Genomic DNA, 10,028 nt, shown 5'->3' on the forward strand with positions numbered 1-10,028 from the left:
AAAAAGGAAAACTGATGCAAGGGTAATGAAAAATCCTGCAGCCTCAACGACGAGCATTTATGTTAATAGACAACCACATCTCAAACTGATCAATAAGGTCATTTGATCAGATCTTAAAGCTCCTGTGAGGAAACTTTTGGGTTGTGCAGATTTTGGCTCCCCCTGTGGACAAAGCGAGACAAGTTATCTCTCTGCTGGTCCTGTCCTTTCTGACGAAGAATCCTATCTTCCTTATTTTATTTCTACCTTGTTACAAATGTCTCACTTACAACTCACAATCAATCTTTGGCATGGAAAATTAAAAAAGGCTGTTTCTGCAGCATGCTGTTAATCACCTTGTCTAACAGCTACTCTGCAGCAGGGATGACAGGCATTAAGAATAATTATGTGAACATAATCAATCTCCTTATTGGTGGTCTCTTTTGCTTTTGCAGGTCTTATAGGGCCATCAGTGTTAATTTGTGTCCTTTTCATAACCAGATGAAAACTCCTCCCAGGAGCTTTAAAGGGATTCTTGTCATCCATTCCCCCTCAGCCTACTGTGTACATAATGCAATTCTTATGCTAGGGCAAGGTTCCCATAGACTGAGCTGTTAGAAACTCACTGTAGGGCACCTTTTACCTTTTATATTATTTATTTTATTTATTTAGTATTGTAGTCATAGATAAGAGACAAATTGGGGGTACTTTATTTGGGCTCACACAAAAAGCCTTTAAAGCTCCCGGTAAAAGCTTGCCACTTGCCTCGATAAAAAAAAATAAGGGCTAATTATTCCACACTTGCATGTCATTACGGGCCCTTTGAGAGGGGCCATGTTTTAACTGGAGTGTGTGAAACATAGCTAATTTTGCATCTTATTATTCTCAAAGTGAAGTTATATTATGAAAGTAATGTGGAAAATGTATTGTCTGTATTCTCATCACTTCTCCAGATAGCTAACCTGTGTGCCAATCTCCCTGAATCCAACTGTGTTTTTTTAACAACTTTTAAATTAGTCCTTAGCTGCGAGCACTTTGTTCACAATGGGCCTGATAAATGCAGCCTGTTCTCCTGGAATCTGTTCATACGTCCTCGTTTACATGGAAATGTCTGTTTGGACAATCTGTGAATCAAAACATCCCAAGGCCATGTCGTTTTGCAGAAAGTGGACGGGGGCAGCTTTTCCATTCCTGGGGTTAATCACATGTTGGTAGGGCAGGATGGTGTCAGAGAGAGAGACGAAAAAAAAAGAGGCAACAGACAGAAAAGAGGATAATCTTGGAGGAGAGGGAGAGGATGATTAGAACAAGAGAAGGGCATGTAACAAAATGCAATTCTTACATGCACCCACTCTACACACACTCACACTCGGACTCTGCAATATACCTTTCGGCAAGGATTAGTGACCAGGTCGATGGGAAAATTGCCCCTGGACCTCTGACCACAGGGGTCTCAGAATTGGCAGGACTGAAGGTGAGACTACAGGCTTTTAGAGAGGGCCCTTGGGCGCAGGCGGAAGATTACAAGTCTAAAATGTGTGTGTCAGTTTAGCTTTTGAACCTGAGTGAATAAATGATACCACAGTGTAAATAAGTAAAGACAGTTTTAAGAGTGCCTGGGGCTGTGCTTCCTTAACAGTGAGTGTTGGGGCTGGCCAAAGGGATACAAAAATAAAGAAAAAAATAATAATTTCATCAAACAACATTTAAAGAATTTGATCAAACTTTTCAGAATATTTCCCTGTTGATGTTGGGAATCGTTTTCTTTTTCAGGTTTTTGAAATTCCTGCTAATTTTTCTGCTAATTGCACATGCTAATCCGAAGTCTTCAATTACTGCATAGAATAAATGGAAAATATTTATTTATTAAATGTTTGCATGCTTTGAAAAAAAATGAAAAAAATTGAATGTTGGTTAACAACCCTCAAACATCAACAATTTTGCAGGCTTTAAAAATAAATCAGGTTTTAGACACGGGCCAAGAAGTTATAAACACTGACTTAGATCTGAGTGAATGTAACATTTCAAAGGTGATATAAAGAACAGACTTTAAATAAAATGTAGTTGCAAGAGAGATTATTTCAAATAATGATAATCGTTCAAAACATCAACAAAGCCCGAACTAAGCCAGGTTTACAATTAACATGCTAGAACAGACTTGAAGCAGCCACACAGCGAGTTTTATCACAGTATAATAGACTTGACATATACGTTACTTCTAACCCAATATTAACAGTATGTACTCCTTTGTTAAGAGTGCGATGAGTAGGGGCGTTGGTAGCCTAGCCTGCTCCTCATGTACAGAGGATGTGGTCCAGCTGGCGGTGCAAATCTTCCTCTAGTGGACATAATGAGTATTACAACAACCCCCTGAAAGAAAGCGTTTTTTCACCTTAATTTTTTTCTCCTTCTGTTGTCTCAGGAGGGGGGAAAAATGAATTTTGTAAGATTATCCTGGTAAAAACATGAGAGATAACAAGTAGGTAAGACCAGAATGCCTCTTGGGGCTTCCATACTGTTCCCTCCTGTTGTCTTAAATGCAGCATTTATTATAAAGAGAAATACATAGATTGAACAGCTTTCAAGACTGTCATTTGGAGCAGCTACAGTGGCCTTGTTGACCCTGAATATGTCCTTGGCAATTGGCATAACATTTTCTATGTCCACAAATAAACACATACAGTAAGCATCGTAATAAATTCATACTGTACATACGCGCGGCTGCTTTGAGTTGGCAGCAGACACAGAGCACGTCTTTGTTTTCCCTCTCTGTATATTTCTGTTTATATTCATCCCGCTCTTTGAAGTGGTCGTAACATGGCGTGTTAGTTTTGATGCTCTAATGAATGGACTGTTTTCATGTGACGCACTGGAAAATGGAAACTATGATTCTGCGCCGCATTTCTCTCGACCGTGGCGCTTCTCCTCATCTGCACTTTCACCTTCTGTTTTATCTTTTTGACCCATCTTTGTGTTTTTTTTGTACTTCAGATAATTGTCTCCTGAAATCATTTCCAGCATCATCTTGCTCTTTTTTTCTTTCTGTTCTTGAGCCTCTCAGACTTTCTTCCTTTTCTTTCTGTCCCATGAATCATTTGACTTTCACTATCTGCGTTTTATTCCCTCTCTCTCTCTCTCTCTGCTAACCTTGTTAAAGTTTTGTGTTTACTTTTGTGTTTTTCTTTTTCTAATTACATGATTCTGTATGAAACAAATCTACAAGGAGTCATGGTGTGCATTTGTACAAGTTGGACCTCATCAGTGGTTTGTAAAGTAAAAAAATGTCTGATCAGAAAGGAAGACCTAAACAGACTTCTCTTTGGACTGGTCAGTAAGAGCAGAATTACCGTTCAACTTCCTTATTTTCAAACTTTGCATTCTTTACAGTTTGCATTTCTTTTGGCTCATTTTTTACATCTGATCTGAATTACCTTTTTTTTTTTTTTTTTTTTTTAAAGTTTACAGATTATAGTTTTCTCTGTTCTACCACAACATCCACTGACAGCGGTTAAGGTGTATCATAAACATGTTGCCTTTCATCATGTTTAACCGAGACATGTTTTTCTTGAACCACAAATGCATTTTAATGCTTTTAAATACATAGGCGTATTTATTTATCCTGGGCCATTTCGCAAAGGAAAAAGGACAGGCGCTGGTGCCAAACCTTGCGTTACTATAGTAATGGTCCGCTGAACAGACACTTTCTTGAAAAACTAGCCGGTTCCCAGACTTTCCACAGTTGTCATATATCCAGGTCTTTGAGCGTGCATGTATGCGTGAAAAGGGGGTAGAAGAAAGAGAGCCTGTGTGTACCCCCGTGTCTATGTGTGTGATTGCTTTCCTCCTGTGTTGTGTGATTAGATTTGTCTCCTTTACCTTCAGGGTTGTTGTTTTTGTCAGCCAGCCAGTGTATAAAAGCTATGGGTTAACACACACACACACACACACACACACACACACACACACACACACACACACACACACACACACACACACACACACACACACACACACACACACACACACACACACACATTATAGACCCTACTGGCACAGCAGTACATAGTCATGGATGGACGCCAATAATTCATCTATACTACAATATTATTCATGTAGAACACACACACATACACACACTCACATATGGAAAAGTCATTAGTTGCTCTAAGCTGTAGACACTCAGAGCTTTGTAGTAATAAGAACTGCGCTTGTTAAGGATAAAAAAAAGGTTTTTCAGCAATGAAATGTATAAATAATTTTGACCTAAGCTTTAAAGCCAAATGATACACAACAAAGCACCAAATAGACTTTACATGCACAAATGCAAAAAGACAGTTGTGAGGTTTTCAATACAAGCTTGATTAATGATTACACAGAATAACTCTTGTACTGTATTGTATTTTTTGCACTTATTCATCCTTTTAATGAACACACAGTATTCTATGACATCCAGCAGGTATCAGGATGGACATTTTGATCTTTTGCACACAAAAACACTTCTTAATTAAACTCAAAGGCTCAAAAATCTCATTTTAAAAATGAAATGATAGGTGCTGAAAATAAATCCTCCAGTGTCTAAGGTGCATCCAAAATTAAAGAAGAGGCACGGTGGTATAAGGCATTTAATAAAGTTAATGAATGATCATGTTGATATGTCATGTACTTTTCCTCAACAACAGCATCGTGTCATCGGTTCTTAAACCACCAATGCATTGTCTGCACAGAACAAAAATATCAACTAGCAAATAACTTGACAGACACTCTTAACTTTTATGAGTTGTAAAAGCTTCTGTATCAAAGTATTACAAAACAAATGTTGTCCGGTGTATTTGTCTGAAATTCCCTCAGAAAGAAAGAGCTATTACTTACACTGGACTTCCCAGACCATCTTTCATCTTCTCACCAGTACCTATAGCAACACGCCCACACCAACGCACAACACCACGGCCCCCTGCCTTTGTTATAACACACTGCTATTTTGGGACTGCACCAAGCAGCCAAAGCTGACCAGCAGACGCTGAGTGCTGACACAAAGTTCAATGTAGCATCACAACAGTGAAGGAAAAAAGATGAGCAGTGCTGAGGCTACAGGAACAAAGGAACTGAGCATATACTGTTTGCCTGCACAACTTTATGGTGCTTAAAAACTTAATTAAAATGTTGAGACTGGAATCATTATTGTCTCGTTGGGATGTTATATAGGTTGTGGAGGCAGTGTAATCGAAAATAAATTCAAAGTTTACCTCTGAGTTCTGTGACTGATTACCGTTTTGAACAGGCGATCTGTAATCTGTAATGGATTTGACTCGAGGGTAACTTTTCCAAACGTTGCTGCAGGTTCATGTGAAAAATTAGCGGAGCGAAAATGCAACTGGTGCGTTATGGTTCTGTTTGTGTCTCTCTCCCTCCACCCATGCACCATCTTTTATATTGCAGTCGCAATGTGGTCACAGCTTGTTGATTTTTCGTTTTTTTCTTTCAGAGGTAGAGTTTGTTTCCAGTCTTTCCTCCCACATACAGATACACACACACACACACACACTCACGGACAGCAGTGTCCTTGTATTACCCAGCGTCATCGTGTTCACAATTAAAGACAAATTCCACCCTCAGGTACTCTTTTACTCTCAGATACCATCAATCTGGGGTGCTCAGTGCATTCCAGCAGTTATTCTGTGATTAAGTGTTGCAATTTGCTCCTTCGATGTACCCACTCCCTCTCAACCTGTCTTCTGCGCCAGTTAGTGCGTCCCTGCATATCCCAGAATGCCTTTAACCAATCCCTTCAGATCAGACATGAACTTGTTGCCTAAAGTTGGCTGTGTGTAGGTGGAGGGAGCAGGAGCGAGGGAGAAAGGGAGATCTGTTCCTATGAAGAGAAAGTGAGTCACGCTCTTTAGTCAAAGTGTGATGTGTCTTTAGGTTGCACTGGGAGGAGAATTGGATTCCATGTTCACTGTCTTCACCGTGTGATGGTTTACAGTCACAGACGTCTGAGCTCTGACTGAAGGACTGACACAGGAATCTGACTGTTATGATTGATGTTTTTGCCAACTGAGAAACATAAGGCCATTAAAATTCACTTAGCTACACTAGAAATATCTCAACATGTCACGCTGAAATTCAGATTTTCCTAATATATGAAAGATGCTTTTCCATAGACGAGAGGAAATTCATATTATTAAGAACGTTTACAGATTGCCTCATATCACTCATGTTCACTCTTCACTCTTCTTGTTCCCGGATTTGTAATTTGGAGGCAGAGCCGCAGCAAGGTCAGGATGAATAATCCTAAATTGTGGGACGTTGATTACTTTTAAATTCCAGAAGCACAATGCCTCTTATAAATGTGATCTCCAGTAACAAAGTTTTACCTTTTTCCTTTGGAAAATTCTGGTAAGAAATTCTATACCCCTTTATTTGTATATATATATATATATATATATTTTTTTTTTTTTTTTTTTTGTGTGTATTTATAATTGAGATTTTAAAAATGTAACTGAGGAAATGACCAAGTGTTCCAGTCAATTTTTATTCTGTTATAGGCTTTCCTTTTCTCATTTTTTTTAAAGTCTTAGAACATGATGAAAAAAAACAAAGAAAGGCGCTTACCAGGCCTCATTGACCTCCTGCTGGGCTTGTGTATCTTGTTTATGTTTTAAAAAAAGAAGATGTTTATACATTTCAGTTACGATAAGGCAACTTTGTTTGAAATATATTGGCTGGAAAGCTCACCAGTGATAGATCTGTTGGTAGATGAATATAGGAAATTATTAGGGGCAGGACATGTTTTATTTTTGACACTTCCAACAGTCATAAACTAACTCTACTATGCTACCTTAGCTACATAACCTGTCTATAACACAAGTAGTTCTTTTGTACCATTAGGGATACCGATGATAAATATAATCATGAGACAATTCCTTCACACCATCATGGAGTTATAAAGCCCCCCTTTCATTGTCACTACATTTTCTAGGCAGGCCAAAGTGCCCCCCTCATTTTATTAGGTACAGCTATTCAACTGCTTGTTATTGCAAATATCTTATCAGCCTATCACATGGCAGCAACTGCATTTAGGCATGTAGACATGGTCAAGACGATCTTTTGAAGTTCAAACCGAGCATCAGAATGGGAAAAAAATATTGATTTAAGTGACTTTGAACATGGCATGGTTGTTGGTGCCGGACGGGCTGGTCTGAGTATTTCAGCAACTGCTTATCTATTAGGATTTTCACACACAACCATCTCAAGGGGTTTACAGAGAATGGTCAGAAAAAGAGAAAATATCCAGTGAGCGTCAGTTCTCTAGGCGGAAATGCCTTGTTCATGTCAGAGGTCAGAGGAGAATGGCCGGACTAGTTCGAGCTGAAAGAAAGGCAACAGTAACTCAAACAACCACAGGTTACAACCAAGGTCTCTGTGTACTAACTGAGCATCATTTAAACACCACAGCTTACCTGAGCTTTGTTGCTGACCATGTCCATCCCTTTATGATCACAGTGCACCCATCTTCTGATGGATACTTCCAGCAGGATAACGCGCCATGTCACAAAGCTCATATCATATCAAACAGGTTTCTCGAACATGACAATGGGTCCACTGTACTCAAATGTCCTCCACAGTCACCAGATCTCACCCAATAGAGCACTTTTAGGATGTGATGTAACGGGAGATTCGTCTCATGGATGTGCAGCCCACAAATCTGCAACAACTGTGTGATGCCATGAAGAATTAAGTCAGTTCTAAAGGCAAAAGGGGGTCCAACCCGGTACTAGCAAGGTGTACCTAATAAAGTGGCCAATGAGTGTATATTGTAATATTACAAGAATTAAGTCAGATTTTATGAGTAAAAGTTGTATTATTACAAGAAGAAAGTCATTTTCTGAGAAGAAAGTTGGAATATTAAGACAATAAAGGTGGTGGTGTCCAGTTCTATTTTTTCATTTACAGTATATAAGCACTTTCTTTATTGCAATAGCTTTTACTTTCAACAATTACATTCAGAGGTTAACTGATACAACTCGCCAAGGGCACAATATTATATTGTCATAATGTCCTACCTCCAATCCCTGTAGGAGTCATGTTCCTGGAGTATCGTCTATAGACAGAGCTTTTTGATTCATGCCTTGAAATGAGTATGAAATTAAAGATGCCATTACATTGACAATAAACTATATGACAACCAGGGGATGTTTCCCTCAGGATGTTTCCCCCTCTCGTCTCCTCTTGTCTCCTTTCCTCTCCTCTTCTCCTTTTTCTGAGTTTCTGGTTAAATGTCAGAAACAATGGGCTGGTGTGATGATTTTATTACTATAACACTCCATAACAGGAGCAGGATTGTGCGTTCTAACACAGGCACACATTTCATTGATGTAAAACTAGAACAGCGGGCAAGTAACACATGTGGTTCAAATACAACAAGGACCCTCATGTATTACAATCAGAAACAGCAGTTAGGGAGCTACACACACATATAGGCACAAACCTACACACAGACACACACACACACACACACACACACACACACACACACACAGGCACATATAGTGAATAATGGTGGGTGGGTGTGTGTGTCTGGCTGCAGTATTGAATTTATTATTCCTGTTGTGGAGGCGAGCAGACCGGATATATATAAGGTTGTTATGAGGAGACAGATACATGTGGAAATATTACTCATGTAATACACTTTCCAGTAAAAAAAACCCCAACTACTCTTCCATTTTTTTTTCATTGAAACAAACTGTACATATCACATACAATTGGCCTATGGTTTAGTAGAAACCAGCTATTGGAGCTGTGGTTTTCCAACATTCTGCTGCTTCTGCTACCAAAACACACATACAACATACAGCAAAGATGCCTCGAGCTAGCACAGTCCAGAGCAGAGCAGATTTTTGTGTCAGTTTGAAGTGGACACACAGTTATGGAAAGTTAAATAAGTCTTGTGTTAGGGTTTATTATGTTTCCTCTCAACATTTCTCCTTTTCTAATCTGCAAGAAAGTCAGGCTGCACACAGGGCCGTGGGAGCTGCATTTGTCAACACAGTCGTCAATCAGGAAATTATACCCCAAAGACTGTATAAAACATGGACGTAGTCTCAGGGATGTCACCCATTGCTTTCTGAAGTAGACTTTTGAAGCCCAAAGATGCAATATTGGAAATGCTGTCACAAATTAACTTTCGGTCATCCAAGCCCGTTTGGGCACAATGCACTTTTGCTGCAAAGGACATAGATTTCTGGTGCCCCAGAAAACGTAGAGGCTATTAGAGATTGAATGTATTACCTTTGAATATTCTTGTATTGAAGTGTCAAAACATTTCTTAATGGATTTAAAATGGTATCCAAAATAATTATGGCTGAAGCGACCTCAAAACCCATCAGCTATTGTTTGATGATACAGTCTCTGGGAGTGACAACTTTCTGGTACAGCCAGCAATTTAAAAAATCCATGAATATGTTTAAACAGATTCATTAAAAAAATGGGGGTTAGATGACTCCTGATGGGTTCCAGGGTGGCATTAAGGTAGATACGTTTGGCTTCTTTTGCTCGCCACACAGACCGTTTTCTTGCATAAAACTGACATCCTCTGAATTCCATGATAATATTACTGCCAGAGAAAACCACAAATTCCAATATCAAAATCTGGTCCTACATTGATACATTATTCCTTTTATGTCGTGTCTGTAAATGGGTGTCTTGGCAGGAGAAAACTTTTACAGTGCTTTGGATGACTTTGATATTGCCAAAGCTATTTGAGCCAGAGCAGAGATAATGAAATGGAGCAGAGATAAAGTAATGCAGCAGAGCTGGGCGAAGATACAATGTTTCAGCAGATTACTGATAACTTGTTCATGTGCATGGATGTAAACTCTAGCTTGGATAATGGAAGATCAAGTCCCCAATAGTGGCTGAAAATCAATGTTGAAGTTCTGCTTTTGGGTTAACTCTTAGAAGCACTTTGTTATCTGTGGTGTTGTTGGTGAAAGGGGAACCAAAGACTTCCATGAAAGGGTTTTCCGAGTCAACCAATGTGCATGATGGGA

Source organism: Labrus mixtus, chromosome 16 (assembly GCF_963584025.1).
Source record: "Labrus mixtus chromosome 16, fLabMix1.1, whole genome shotgun sequence".
Classification (NCBI taxonomy): domain Eukaryota; kingdom Metazoa; phylum Chordata; class Actinopteri; order Labriformes; family Labridae; genus Labrus; species Labrus mixtus.